This window comes from Hippocampus bargibanti, linkage group LG07, assembly GCF_051943395.1.
Source record: "Hippocampus bargibanti isolate YZ-2025 linkage group LG07, ASM5194339v1, whole genome shotgun sequence".
NCBI classification, from domain to species: Eukaryota; Metazoa; Chordata; class Actinopteri; order Syngnathiformes; family Syngnathidae; genus Hippocampus; species Hippocampus bargibanti.
In genome coordinates this window covers 12,476,769-12,491,197 of record NC_142740.1, presented here as the reverse complement: position 1 = coordinate 12,491,197, position 14,429 = coordinate 12,476,769, and the positions used below count along the sequence as shown (strand labels likewise).

The following is a 14,429-nucleotide window of genomic DNA, read 5'->3' as shown; positions in this document are numbered from 1 at the left end:
CGTGCTCACAACAGTGAAAACGTGCTCACAAAGTGAAAACGTGCTCACAACAGTGAAAACGTGCTCACTCAAGTGAAACATCCTCATCCATCCTGGAGCCTCCGGCGCGCAGGTGCTTCCCTCAACAACGGCAAGCTATCGGCTTCGGCGCACTCGCGTAGCAAGGTATGAGCTACATCGAGCGTTGTCGCACTCAACCACGTGTCACGGAGCTAGCCACAAGCTACTTGGAACATCGTCACACTCAACCCACAGCAAGCTACAGGCCTCAGCGTGCATCGTCGCAATCAGCCTTCGTAAGAGAGAGAAAGGTTTCAACGTGTGACGTTGCTTCTCATCCTGCAGCAGTTGAGGGTTTTGATGGATGTTTGCAGTAGCTCACAAAGTGGATGGATAGAACATACAAATTCACCACAATAACAGAGAAATTAATGAATGTGGGTTTTTGAATGTGTGAAAGTATCTGTTGAATATTAGATTAGCATCACAATTGCAATTTAACAGTCTTGAACGGTATTGATTTGAGTAGCCTACAACTGAAATTGTTTTATATAAACCATAAAAGTACAGTGAGACCTCAACTTACAAACACGTTATCTTACAAACTTTTCGTCTTAAGAACGTCAAATTTATGAAAATTAAACCTTATAATAAGCACTATTTTCATAATACACACCCACCACGGCTGGCGGAGTGATCTTCGGCGGAAGCACATGACCGAACAGCGCTCCAGCCGGCGCTACTTTCCACACTCATTGAATGCACAGGTCGATCGCCTACTTGGAGCTTTTTGCTGATAATTTTACTATGATGGGACCGACAAAAAAACCCACCACAGGCTCGTGTTCAGCCCAAGAAGACACAAAATAAAATCACCGTCGCTGAGAAGAAGGAGATAATTGAAAAACACGAACGGGGTGTGCGTTTGTGTGATTTAATGGCCGAGCACAGCTATGCTAAGTCAAACATTGCTCCCACTCTCCGGAACAGAGAAGCCATCGAACGTGCGTCTGTTGCAAAAGGTGTTTCTGTGCTCTCAAAGCGACGGTCTCGGGCAATCGAAGAAGTTGAAAAACTTCTGTTAATTTGGATTCATGAAAAGCAGCTATCCAGCGACAGCGCGAGTAAAGCTATTTTATGCGAGAAAGCACGGCTAATTCACGCCGATATCGCCATGCGCCAACCTGGAAGTTCGCCGCTTATTGAGGATTTTAAAGCCAGTAACAGATGGTTCGAGAACATCTGAGGGCGAGGAGGAGAAGGCAATGTTGGCAAAGTGGAATGATGTGCAGGCTTTTACCGAACAGTTCCATCCAGAAAAGACTGGCTATGACAATCATCAACATGATGAACGATAATGTGATGCCTCAGCTTCGTAAGACCTTACCAGTCAGAAAGCAACAGGTGTCAATTAAGAGGTTTTTAATCAGCAAAAAAAAAAGAAAAAAGAAGAGAAGCCACACCAGAGGTTAAGTTACCAACAGTCCTTATGGAAGGTGACTGTCCTTCCATAAGCCATCAACGACCATCAAAAAGGTAAATAAAACTTTATTTTACAGCACTGTTTATTTCTTTAATTACAGTCCTCATGTAATGTGCCTCTCTTTGTGACTTTATGATACAATGCAGTGTATTTCTTTCATTACAAAACAATAGCACATTTGTTATACATAGAATAAGGTATGTTGTGTGTAGTTTTAAGGCTTATTTAGTTAAAAACTATATTTTATGGAAACCCGAGAACGGATTATTCCCATTTTAATGCTTTCCTATGGGATTTTTTTTTTTTTTTTAGATACACACTTTTCGCCTTAAACACTCTGTCTGGGAACCAATTAAGTTCGTAAGTTGAGGTCTCACTGTAACTTGCGATTCTGAAATATTAAAATGTCTCAAACTAGCATTTCAGTTAAGAGGGCCGAAATGGCGGCTCCATGGCAGCAAAGGAAGCTGAGATTGAAATGGAAGAGGCGGTTGAAGCTCAACGTCAGCAGTTGAAAAAACTTGAAAATCTAAGAGACATCAAAGTTATGAAGGCAAAGTTATGTGTGTATGCGGAAGAAGTAATGAAAGCGAAGTTACGCGAAGAAGAAATGAAGGAACTGCATGTCACCATGTCACCAGCATCCCCATACACACCAAAGAGAAAGATACATTGGCTTTCTACCACCATGACCCATGTCATAAACCGCTAACTGAGAAATTGGTTGAATGATTACAGGAATCACTAGTTCCGAGTCATCTTCCAAACCCAGAGCCTGCCGTATTCTCAGCTGATCCTCTGAACTCTGTTGAGTGGAGGACAGGCTTCGGGGCTCTGGCAGAGAGACGATGCTTGAATCCTGCTGGTAGAATGTATTATTTGGAGAAATACGTCGCATCAGAGGTAAAATCTTCTCTGGAAGGCAGCTTTTGTAGAGAAGATGATGAAGCCTATCAGCAAGCTTGGGATCGACTCGATGCCAGCTATGGAAATCCCTTTATTGAACAGAGAGCTTTCAGAGTACAGTGATACCTCGGTTCTCGACCATAATTCGTTCCAGGACCCTGTTCGAAAAGCGATTTTTTCGAACACTGAAACCATCTCTTTGCTCCTGTCACTTGCGAGTTGACAGCGGGGACGAGGGGAGGGGTGGGGCTGCCTCTCCCGGCCGTTCTCCACCTGCTGTCAATTCTCTAATCACGGATACGGGGCATTTATATGGTTCGCGATCATCTCGCCAATGCCGGATGATTGAAATAAAATAAATAAATGTATGTCATCTTCCGGGATTGCGTAATTTTGCACCCTCGCGTGCCATTTGCTTTTTGGCGTAGTAAGCGGGTCGGATCACCCCCTGCCTTCTTACTCGCTGTGTTTTCTTTTATTTGTGAATAATCATCCTGCTTGGTTAGTACGTGTATGCTTTGGGATCCGAAACATTCCACTACGTTCCGACGAGTCAGCTGCCGTCACTCTCGCTCGGAACGTGACAGCTACGGATGACTCGCTACAGGATGTTCTTTTCTCTTAAAATATCTATCCAATGACACTTGCTCTCACTCCCACAGCCACATCACTAGATTTCATAGCCTCCTTATTCTTTAATATCCTACTGATCGTAGATTTCGCCATGCTGTATTTGCTAGCCAGATCAGACATTCGCACACCTCCTTCATATTTTGCGATTATTTCTTTCTTAAATGCAATAGTTGTACGCACTACTTTTCTTTTGTCACTTTTAGCAGCACTTACTTTCTTTGGAGGCATGATTAGGGGCTAAAACTCTTCGTTGTAGCCGATACATATAGGTGATATTAAACGCTAGAGCAAAACGCAGCACATCCACAAGCGACAACAGTTGGTCACGGAGAGAGCGATACACCCGTATGCCGCTCAGCATCCCACCCTCGCGTACGCACTCACGTGCCGTATTGGCGTTCGAACTACGAAGCAAGAAAGCCTCGAATATTTTGTTCGAACTCCGATTTGTTCGAACTGTGAGGTGTTCGAGAACCGAGGTACCACTGTAAAACTTAATGGATGGCCAAAGATTGGTGGGAGGGAATTCATCAAATTAAGAGAATTCAGTGATTGCCTGCAAACTAGTAACAATGCTATGCCTCAAGAAAAAGGTCTGCAAGTTATGAATGGCTGTGAGAAGAACCTCGAAATGCCACTTCCTTTCAAAGTGCGACCTCACCTCCTGGCCAATAAGATGCGAGCTTTGGCAAGACAGAACCAACTTAGAAAGACATTGAACAGAGAACGCGAATGCAAGGGTAACCGTTTAGATAAGAAAATCAAAGTTAGGAAGAAAAGGAGGGCACCTCAAGCCTTCCATCGTTCAAAGATCGATACATCGCAAGGGTGAAATTACTGTTGATTATTTGAAGTGCATAAGTCATTTTGTTTCGGAATGTTATTTCAACAGTAATTTGGTGGGAGTGTAACTGGCTGGTATCTTGTCGTTGGTTGCCATGACAACAAAAATATAATGTATTTCGACTTGTTCTGTAAAAGTGTTTGACTTTTCTATGCGAACCTTTATATGTGTGTTTTTCTTAAATTCGTCTTTGATGCTTTATTTATAATGTGTTGTCTTTATTACTTCGGCCTCATGTGTTTCGATAAAAGCGAGTAAGGCGAGACAGACGGAACGAGACTGCTGCCAGAGAGAGACAGAAGCAGAGCAACTGCTCGATAGAGAACCACAATCAAAAGTCTACGTCAACGTTTATCTACTTAATAAGGTGCACACGGTACATCGATGAGAAGGTTTCTTCCGCCGTCATCTATACAAATTTGAAGGTTTCGGACGTTTCGCCTCCTTTCCAAGAGGCTTCGTCAGCGAACTAAAGTCTGACTGGTCGTATCGGCCCTATTTATATATCCCTAATGTCCAGACATGGCGGCGCCGGACACAGCTATGATAGGTCCCTACTCTCAGGTTGGGGGGAGCAGAGGACCACTTCCTGTGGCCCCACTGATTGTTCCTACATTCCTGACTAACGACTGGCCTATTTGCCCCACTCCCACCGGTATCACCTCATCAGCATTACGAATGTTGCCTAACCTGTTTTGCCTAAGCAGGCTATTGTATGAACGATCCAAATTGAACCTCATCCTACCAGACCGGTTTAATGAAGGATTTTGTTGTTTTATAAGAATCGCTTCTTTTACCCCCCTTTCAAACCATCGATGTTCTTTCGCTAAGATTTTAACCTCATTGTCGTCAAATGAGTGGTTGCTAGCTTTTAGGTGCAAATGTACTGCCGATTGAGGCCCACTTGTATTATCCCTGCGATGTTGATAAAGTCTTTTTTTGAGAATTTGTTGAGTCTCCCCAATGTACTGCTCTTTCCAATTTTCATTCTTACAATGTATTGAATAAACTACATTACTTTGTTTTTCATTTGGTAGCCTATCTTTTGGATACACTAATTTTTGCCTTAACGTGTTTATCGGTTTGAAATAAGTAGGAATTTTGTGTTGCCAAAGGACTCTTTGTAATTTTTCTGAAACTCCTGCAATGTAAGGTAGTGCTACTCCTCTCCTTTTTGTATCTTGAGAATTTTTGGTTTGATTCCTTATTCTTTCGTTCTGACATTTGTTGAATGACGACTGAGGGTACCCACAGTTAGTGAGTGGACATTAGGGATATATAAATAGGGCCGATACGACCAGTCAGACTTTAGTTCGCTGATGAAGCCTCTTGGATAGGTCCGAAACCTTCAAATTTGTACAGATGACGGCTGAAGAAACCTTCTCATCGATGGACCACTCTTGTACGACTGAGAGCTTACACAGACGTAGTGCACACGGTACGTTATTAATTTCCTTATTGACTGAATGTTTTGTCGAACTTATTGTAATGTTGTCGTTTCAATGTCCTTTATAGTTTTCACGGTGTTCCAAGTGTTTCACAATAAACGTGACATCAGTACGAAGTGTCATACTTGACCGGGGTAGATACAGTACGTCTTTAAGAATAATGAAGACGTCAACTCGTAAAAAACTCAGCAAAGATAGAAAATAGTTGGTTAATGTTACCCCCACAGAAATACTGTATAAAAATGTGAATGTTTAACTTAGATTTCGTTACAATGGCTTTCATTTGTTATTATAAATCCTCCTAAGTCCTCACAAATGACGTGAAATTTCGGGTTTGCTTCGGGCTCGGGCCTGCAAATCAGGTTAATTGGTCGGGCTTGTGCTTTAATACTCACGAGTTGGGTCGGGCTGGACTTTTTGGGCCCGATCTTACCTATACTTTGGTGCATGCCTTTTTTATATTTTCTGACCTCCCTCAATGCTGTCAGCCAACTCTCCACTACAAACAGTTGAAACCAGGAATGCAGCATTAGGTTTTGCATCTGATGCAAGCCTCCCATTTTCTGCGATCTTGTCCCTTGATTTTGTGCCTACCCCTTTATCAACTACCCCTACCCCAACTACCCCTCAACTAACAACCCCTGCAAGCCAATGCAACAGTAAATAAAAACATAGAATAGAAAATGCACCTCTTGCTCTTTGCCAAGCAAAACAGGAAAGACGTATTGTACCAAAATACACAACCAATGAGAAAAAAAAACAACCTTAGAAGTTACTCAATTTTCTTTCTTCAGGTTTTTCGGAAATGTCCAGAAAAGGTACTGCAGCAGCAACTCCGAAAATACATTCATTTATTCATTCATCTTCCGAACCGCTTCATACTCGCTGAGGTCACGGAGGTGCTGGAGCCTATTCCAACTGTCTTCAGACAGTAGGCAGGGGACTCCCTGAATCGATTGCCAGCCAATTGTAGGGCACACAGAAACGAACAACCATTCACGTTCACACTCACAGCAAGGGTCGATTTGGAATGTTCAACGAGCCTGCCATGCATGTTTTTTGGAATGTGGGAGGAAACCGTAGGACCCGGAGAAAACCCACACAGGCACCATGTAAACAAAGGGTGCGGAGCGGGGATTGAACATGCGATCACTGCACTGTGAAGTCGACATTCTAACTACGTGTCAAGGGGCATAAAGAAAATGGAGTGGCTCTAAGGTTGATACAGTATTTGGAAAATAAATGGATTACGCTGCCCATGAATTAAAAACATTCACAAGCCATCAGAGCAGAGGTTTGGTGGCGAGCACAAGAAATATAGATGGTTCAACAAAAGAAGGAAAAAGCATGTCACAAGTGGCTCTCTAAATATTACTTATAATGACGGTAAAGAAACCAAAGGCTTGATAATTTATTCAGTCTCTTTTTCCATCCAGTGGAACATGTTAACTAATTAATTGAGACAGTCTGCCAACTGCACTGTGTTGCATTTTGAGGGTATGGTGGGAGGGGGTCAATTAAATTTGGGTACCTCAAAGTACCAGACAACCTCACACTATAGCACCAAAGCCCAAGCCCACCATCAACAAACACCGGACAGGTTTGATGGTAGTGTGGGAGTCAACCGACTGGAATGATAGTGGTCTAATTCACTTAATATTCCTTTTATTCTATATGAGTAACAATTGGTGCATGTGATATCTGGAATGTGACATGAATTGAAGTCAACATTTATTTTCGGTTTATTCTTGGGACGAAAGTGGTCCAATTGCCTTCGTATTGCTACTACATTTGTAACTATTGGTGCATGTGAATTGTGACTTCAATTTAAGCTGTCTGAATATTAATTTTAGGTTTATTCTGCTCAATATATAAGATAAGTGTTGTCGTTAAAAGCACAAAATTGATAAAATTACTATTTTGTAGTCAAAAGTATGCTGTTGCTATACTGACAAGTGACTTCCCTCCCTCCCTCCCTCTCTCCCTCCCTCCCTCCCTCCCTCTCTCCCTCCCTCCCAAAACATCTCACGAGGCCAGATAATTAGTACCCTTGACCATAGCCATGGGTGCAATGGAAGGTCATTTTGAAGTTCAATCTCAAAGGTTGATTTGGATGTCCATCATTGTAAACACACATAGGAAGATGTCAGATGGAGCTGGAAGATAATGGTATTGTACTGTTTCCCACCAATGTTCTTTCAAAAATACAGTCGCTTGTGTGCTGGTCACCTGAATTGTTGAATCAGCTTGTGGCTAACGATAGCTGTGTACACAGGTCTTTTCCCCATCATTAGTGTATGGCATGCATAGCACCTCTGCTCGAGAGTACAAATAGATTAAATACAGGAAGTATTCTTTAATAAGGAATCATATTTGCGTTGTCCACTCTTTCCTAAGAACAGAATTTTCTTCTGAGACACGACTACAGTACATGTCCTTTATGAACATGCAAGTTTGTGAACAAAATACATGTGAAACAATACAAGCAATAAAATGCAAAACTATAGAGTCCAAAAACGGTGGTAGATCGTAACCTGGGTTTCGACGGAATCTTTGCTACGGAGAGTAAAACGCATGTAAATCGACAGATTAATTATGACACGCCTGCCTGGCCATCACTGGCTGCAGATGATCACATTACATTTCTTGGCCAATCAGTGCTGTGACAAATTTAGTTTGTTTAGGCGTCAACATGTAACTTGTTGTAACTGTTGTCAGAGTACATCGAACAATAAAAAATATTTTTAATGTTTTAATAAATGCATTTTTTGCCAGATTTGGACCTAGCAAACATTGTGTCCCTGTTTTTCAAAGTCGTAGATTTGAGTCTTTCAGATTACATGCGATTAAATATTTTGTACTTTGTAAACTGCTTCGGTAAAACAGAAGTATTTCACTTTCTCTTCCGTAGTCCTTACTGTTCCTCTATGTTTGGACGCCCTGCCAACCCAACCGGGCATCCAATTTGGGGACGGAGTATGGGGGAGAGAAGGTTTTTTAAAAGGACGGACTTAGGAAGAACTGAAATTTAATTTTACCTTTAATTTTAATTATACCTAACCGGGTCAAATGCCTGCAGGCATCCATGTTACTGATTGACAGAAACACACCCTGCCTGTCTTGTGTGCGTATTCTACCAACACACTACTTCAGACTGAAAGTAAAACAGCACGATGCGCCACGTGTCTGGTGCATTTTCACTCCCTGTATGGGGGAGGGAGTGACTTTAAAATTGATTTTTGTAACATTCTCAAATAAACCCAGTTTTATATTTTTCATTCCTTTTTTAAGCACTAAATTTGATGATACAAATGAAGAACTCAAAATGCGTACTGTGCCAGCTCAGACTTTTTTCTCCATGTCTGGCTTTTTGCACTCTTGGTGGTTTTTTAGCATTAACAACACACAAAACAGGAACTATAGTAATGGCAATTACACCTTTTCAATGTTAACTTCAATGTGGAAGATGCTTTATAAAAATGTTTTTTTTCATGTGATTGTCTAGGGAGGCAAATGGCACCACTTCGAAGGAATCATCGAGGTAAGCTTTGACATAGAAGGCCATCGAGGCCATCTTGAGTGCATTATATTTTTTTTCATTGCTCAACAACATTGTTGTTTATCGCTACGATTGGTTGGCAACCAATTCAGGGTGTCCCCCCGCCTAGTGCTCGAAGACTGCTGGGATACGCTCCAGCACCCCTTGGAACCCAAATGAGGATAAAGCGGTCTGGAAAAAGGATGGATGGATGTTGTTTATCAGCGCACCAAAATTACACACACGTAGTTGTTGGGTACATGAGAAACTTCTCTCATCGAGAAAGAAGACAATTGATTTTCTGACTGAGTAAAATGCAACCAGTGGGGAACAAGTTTGCTTGTCACGAAATAATTTACACTTGTCCAACTTCTATTTGAAGTTCTGTCATTTGGACGTCTCACACCGATGACTAGCATGTCTGTACCTTTCTCAGCTCTATCACGATGCCTTTTAGAGAGGAGGCTTCTTTATATCAGGCAAGGCAGATTTATTTATTTCATCTTGCTTCTGGCTCTGTACAAATACACATACACCCAGACACACATCAATATATACGGTGAAATAACATAGGCTTACGCAAGTAGTGCAAGAGGTTCTGTCAAAAAGAGTCTTGTCTCTGTTCTGTCTGTGAAAAAAACAATAAAATTCAAGGGGCTGATATAATTCTGTACCATTCAATTACAGGGGTACAGACCACAAACAGTATGTTTGGCGAACAGGTAAAATGCTGTGTGATTGTGAGAGCTAAATGTGATAAATTACAATCATATCTTCATGGACCAGTCAAAGTCCAGAGTAGTTTGGAGTAGTTCCAATTGCTCTACAAGATGTCTTAACCATACAACTAGGGTCAATCACTCCAAATCAGACATGATAGTCAGCAGCAAAAGTTGAGTTGGAAAAACAGTCGTGTAGTCACACTAACGCTGGGCGGCCATACATCCACGGAGTAACAACTTGCTGCTAAAGTAGAGCCAACGTGAAACGTTCCAAGGGAAAACGAAGGTTGCATGCCTTAGCCCATCCATTAAGTAGGTAAAATTTCAGAGTGAACAAGGACAAGAACATATTTCACTGTGGATCTGCAAAAACAGACTGGATGTGGGTCAATTCATGATGCAATAGTGACCGAATTGGATTGTCAGAGTTTTTCTTGACTTAAAATGTTGATGAAAGGTGATGGTTGATGGGTAAATAGCTCATTCCCATTACATGTGCCCATAGGAGTAATTCTTGGCCTGGAGTTCGGGTTGGAAATGGTAATTTTGTCTCGTGTCCATTTGTGCAATTGTCCCCAGGACACCCATGCCCGGAATTCGATATTTGACTACAGCTTCAACTATTGTTAAAGCGCTATATAAATCAACGTGTATTGTATTTAGGTATGTCATCCGATTTGTGGTCACATGTTTTGGACATTCTGGTGACTCAGCAGCTGGTGATAGTTTGGCTCTGATAGTCGGAAAGAGGGCAGTTGAACCTGGTAAACCGGAACGTATGGTGAAGGTTTGCTGGTAAAATCTCACAACCCTTGTCAAAGAGTTTCAATGCCCACCTCCAGAAAAATTTTGTGAACCTCAAATGCCATTACCTCCCATGGGAGGTAATGGCATTGAGTCAGAGTGGACTGTGGTCCGTGCCTCCATTGTTGAGGCGGGTGATTGGAGCTGCGGCTCCAATCGCGGCCTGTCATTTTTGGCAATACCTGAAACAGCTGCTAAATCCTGGCAGTAAGGGATGCGGTCAAGCTGGAAAATAGTTCTATCTGGCCTTTTTGGATTGTGGGACTCTGGACCCACTTGACAGATACTGGCTAGCCATGCGGGATAAAGGAATAAAGCTGCAGCGATGCTTAAGCAAAAACTTTGCTGATGGAGGAATTCAACGAGTCAGCGTTAAAAAAAAAATTCAGATAGCTCAGAGGAAATTTTGGTCCACCAGCCGGCGCCTCAGTACGGGGATGCAGGACATAATCAACACCATGTACCGTGAAGATTCTTCCAAACAAAGTTTCAGGGGCACTCAACACACTCAAGAAGATGGTTCTTAATAGTTGAAGATATAAAATGGCAACAGAAATAGTAATCTTTAAAACAGACACCTGTCAGTGCAAAACTGACAGGTGTAGTGAAATGTGGCTAGCTGAGCAGGGTAATCTTAAAGGACAACCGACATCACTTTTTTGTTACCTAACTGACATCAGAAAAACGTTTTATAGCATCTAAAATACCCAAAACACGCAGTATGATATTTTTAGTCAAATGCAAAACACCAATAAAAATGACTTAAAGTGTCCAAAATCTGCACACAAAAGAATGAACCCGGAAGTGGCCAGTTTCAGAAGGTCCCGCCCCCTTGTTCGTGGCGTCACCCCAAGACGTCTTGCCTTGCCGGGGAGTCAAAACAATGGCTTCAGATTCAGAGAATATGCTTTCTTGTTTCTCATCCAGTTATGAATATGATTCAAATAGTTCTGAAGAGGAAAGCATACATGTTTGCAATCGATTAAATAATTTATTCCGTGCCATTTTGAGGCAATAGGGGGAGGAAATGTAGCACTAAAAAAGAGGCGGAAAATGGCGACAAAGCTCCGCGTAAGGAATTAATCAGCCTGTAGAAACGGGCTGATTAAGTCCTCTTCTGCCTCTTTTTGGTGCAACACGAAGTTTTCAGACCAAACAAGTACGGCAAAATGCATTGACGTGATGGAAGGACTGCTACAATGTGTCCTTTTTTCGGTCAGGGGCGTTCCTTCAGTGACGTAGGATGAGGACTTGTCACCAACTCAAAAACAAGACTTCCGGAATATTCAGCGTGAGTCTTAAAACGTAAAATATAGCTATTGGTGGAATCTTTGTAAAATACGCTCAGTAGAAGTCATTTGAAGCCATTTTACAAATTATGGACACAACTTGTCCGGAGACGTCGGTTGTCCTTTAAGGCATGAAATTATTAACTAGCTATGGAATTTGTGTTGGCAGCTCAGTGTACAGGAGAAGGCAAATTGAGGAGCTGGAGTGAGTTAAGAAAATATGGACCCAAACTGCACACACAAAAGCATTGCCATATAGACTTGGATTGTCATATTACACCGTAATCCAAACACTTCAGAGAATTCCACAACACAAATGCATACATGCAGGACCTTGCAAGTTTAAAGTTAGAACACTTCATGGGTTGTGTCCCAAACTTGCAGCAGGAAGCCACAAAGCCAAATCAAACACCTAAAACACATAAGCACAGCAATATGTTTTGCTCCATACTAAAAACAGTTTTGTAAATCAAAAAGCAGGAAGACGTGGTGAGTGTTAGGGACAAGGGAGGAACAGGCTAAAAATAGAAATGAACTCAAAACTGAGGAGCTGTTGACAGACTGCTTTACAATTTTCCTTCCAAGAAATCACTGATGGAAGTACAGGATAGTGTTACGACGCTCGAGTGCAAGGAGGCAGAACTCGAGCGACGGAATCTTGGCGATAGGGAAGGACCCGAAATACACGGCGTGACAGGTTTGGATGGATCAAGAGTCTTTACTGGAACATGCATCAAATAATAACAAACAGGGAAGAGTGGAGGAAGATAACTAAATGACAGCAGACCTGGCTGCACGGAAGTGGAAACGGCAATGACCAAAAATACTCCGACGGAGACGGTAGTGAGCGACAGACAGATATAGGCAGAAGGCACAATCAGTGAATGACAATCAGCTGTGGGAACCCAGGTGAATGATGATTGGAGGGGCCGTCTCCCAAGATTGGCGGAGGAGGTGACAGGAGGGGCGGGGCGCGCCCCGGATGGCAACGAGATGTGACAGATAGTTAAAGACATGAACGCTTCCCAAGTAATACACAATTTGGAGTTCAACTCACATTTGTAAAACAATGCACAAAAACGTGAATGTCATATTGTCATCATGCACAAAACATCACATCAAGTTTTGCAAGAATAATTAAAATAAATAATTAAAATATTAGGATACTTCAGTCAATATTGTATGTAATGTATGCCATTGTACTTCCACTAGGCTGCTACTAATAGGTAGTTAGTAGAAACTGTTCAACAAAACCAATTAAAACCAATTAAAATGAAAAAAAATAAAAAAGATTCAATTATTATTTGGTTCACATACTGATTTTGAAGTTGGAAGTCAAGCGGTGTTACAGAGTGCTGTGGCTGACTTTGTAATGCTCACCATAAATGTGTTAATATGGTTTAATAAAAATAGTACCCCAGACCCCTGGGGCTTCCCTCCGCCTTCAGGTGGGGGGACGGGTTTTGACTGTTGTCTGTGCATATGCACCAAACAGCAGTTCAGTGTACCCATCCTTTTTGGAGACCTTAGGGGGTGTTCTGGAGAGCGCTCCCCCTGGGGACTCCCTTGTTCTGCTGGGCGATTTCAATGCTCATGTGGGCAATGACAGTGGGACCTGGAAGGGCGTGATTGGGAGGAATGCCCCCCCCGATCAGAACAGGAGTGGTGTCTTGTTATTAGACTTCTGTGCTCAACACGGATTGTCTATAACAAACACTTTATTCAAACATAAGGGTATCCATATGTGCACGTGGCACCAGGACACCCTTGGTCGCAGTTCGATGATTGACTTTATAGTTGTATCATCGGATTTGCGGCCTCATGTTTTGGACACTCGAGTGAAGAGAGGGGCGGAGCTGTCAACTGATCACCACCTGGTGGTGAGTAGGCTCCGTTGGTGGGGGAAGATGCCAGTCCGACCTGGAAGACCCAAACGTGTTGTGAGGGTTTGTTGGGAACGTCTGGCAGAATCCCCTGTCAGAAGGAGTTTCAACTCCCACCTCCGGCAGAACTATACACATGTCCCGGGGGAGGTGGGGGACATTGAGTCCGAATGGACCATGTTCCGTACCTCCCTTGCTGAGGCGGCAAATCAGAGTTGCGGCCGTAAGGTGGTTGGTGCCTGTCGTGGAGGCAATCCCCGTACTCGCTGGTGGACACCAGTAGTAAGGGATGCCGTAAAGCTGAAGAAGGAGTCCTACCGGGCTTATATAGCCTGTGGGACTCCTGAGACAGCTGACACGTATCGACTAGCCAAGCGGAATGCAGCCTCTGTGGTCGCCGAGGCAAAAACACGGGCATGGGAAGAGTTCGGTGAGGCCATGGAAGCCGACTTCCGGACCGCTTCGAGGAAATTCTGGTCCACCATCCGGCGTCTCGGGAGGGGAAAGCAGTGCACCACTAACACTGTGTACAGTGAGGGTGGGGCGCTGCTGACTTCGACTCGAGACGTCGTGAACCGGTGGGCAGAGTACTTCGAAGACCTCCTCAACTCCACCAACACGCCTTCCTTGGAGGAAGCAGTGTCTGGGGACTCCGAGGTGGGCCCTCCGATACTTGTGACTGAAGTCACCGAGGTGGTTAAAAAGCTCCTCGGTGGCAAGGCCCCGGGGGTGGATGAGATCCGACCGGAGTTCCTAAAGGCTCTGGATGTTGTGGGGCTGTCCTGGCTGACACGCCTCTGCAACATTGCGTGGTCATCGGGGAGAGTGCCTCTGGATTGGCAGACCGGGGTGGTGGTCCCCCTTTTTAAGAAGGGGGAC

The 14,429-nt window shown here is 43.2% G+C and overlaps 1 protein-coding gene and 1 long non-coding RNA gene across 2 annotated transcripts in view; one reads left to right on the top strand and one right to left on the bottom strand.

Moving 5' to 3' along the window:
• Positions 1-14,429, bottom strand: part of cachd1 (cache domain containing 1) — a 102,208-nt gene that overhangs the window by 63,549 nt on the left and 24,230 nt on the right. The gene's annotated exons all lie outside the window — the stretch shown is intronic.
• On the top strand, positions 88-9,218 carry LOC148895430 (uncharacterized). Its single transcript, XR_016115557.1, has 3 exons — positions 88-165; positions 8,820-8,855; positions 8,966-9,218. It is a non-coding gene; the product is annotated as an uncharacterized LOC148895430 (long non-coding RNA).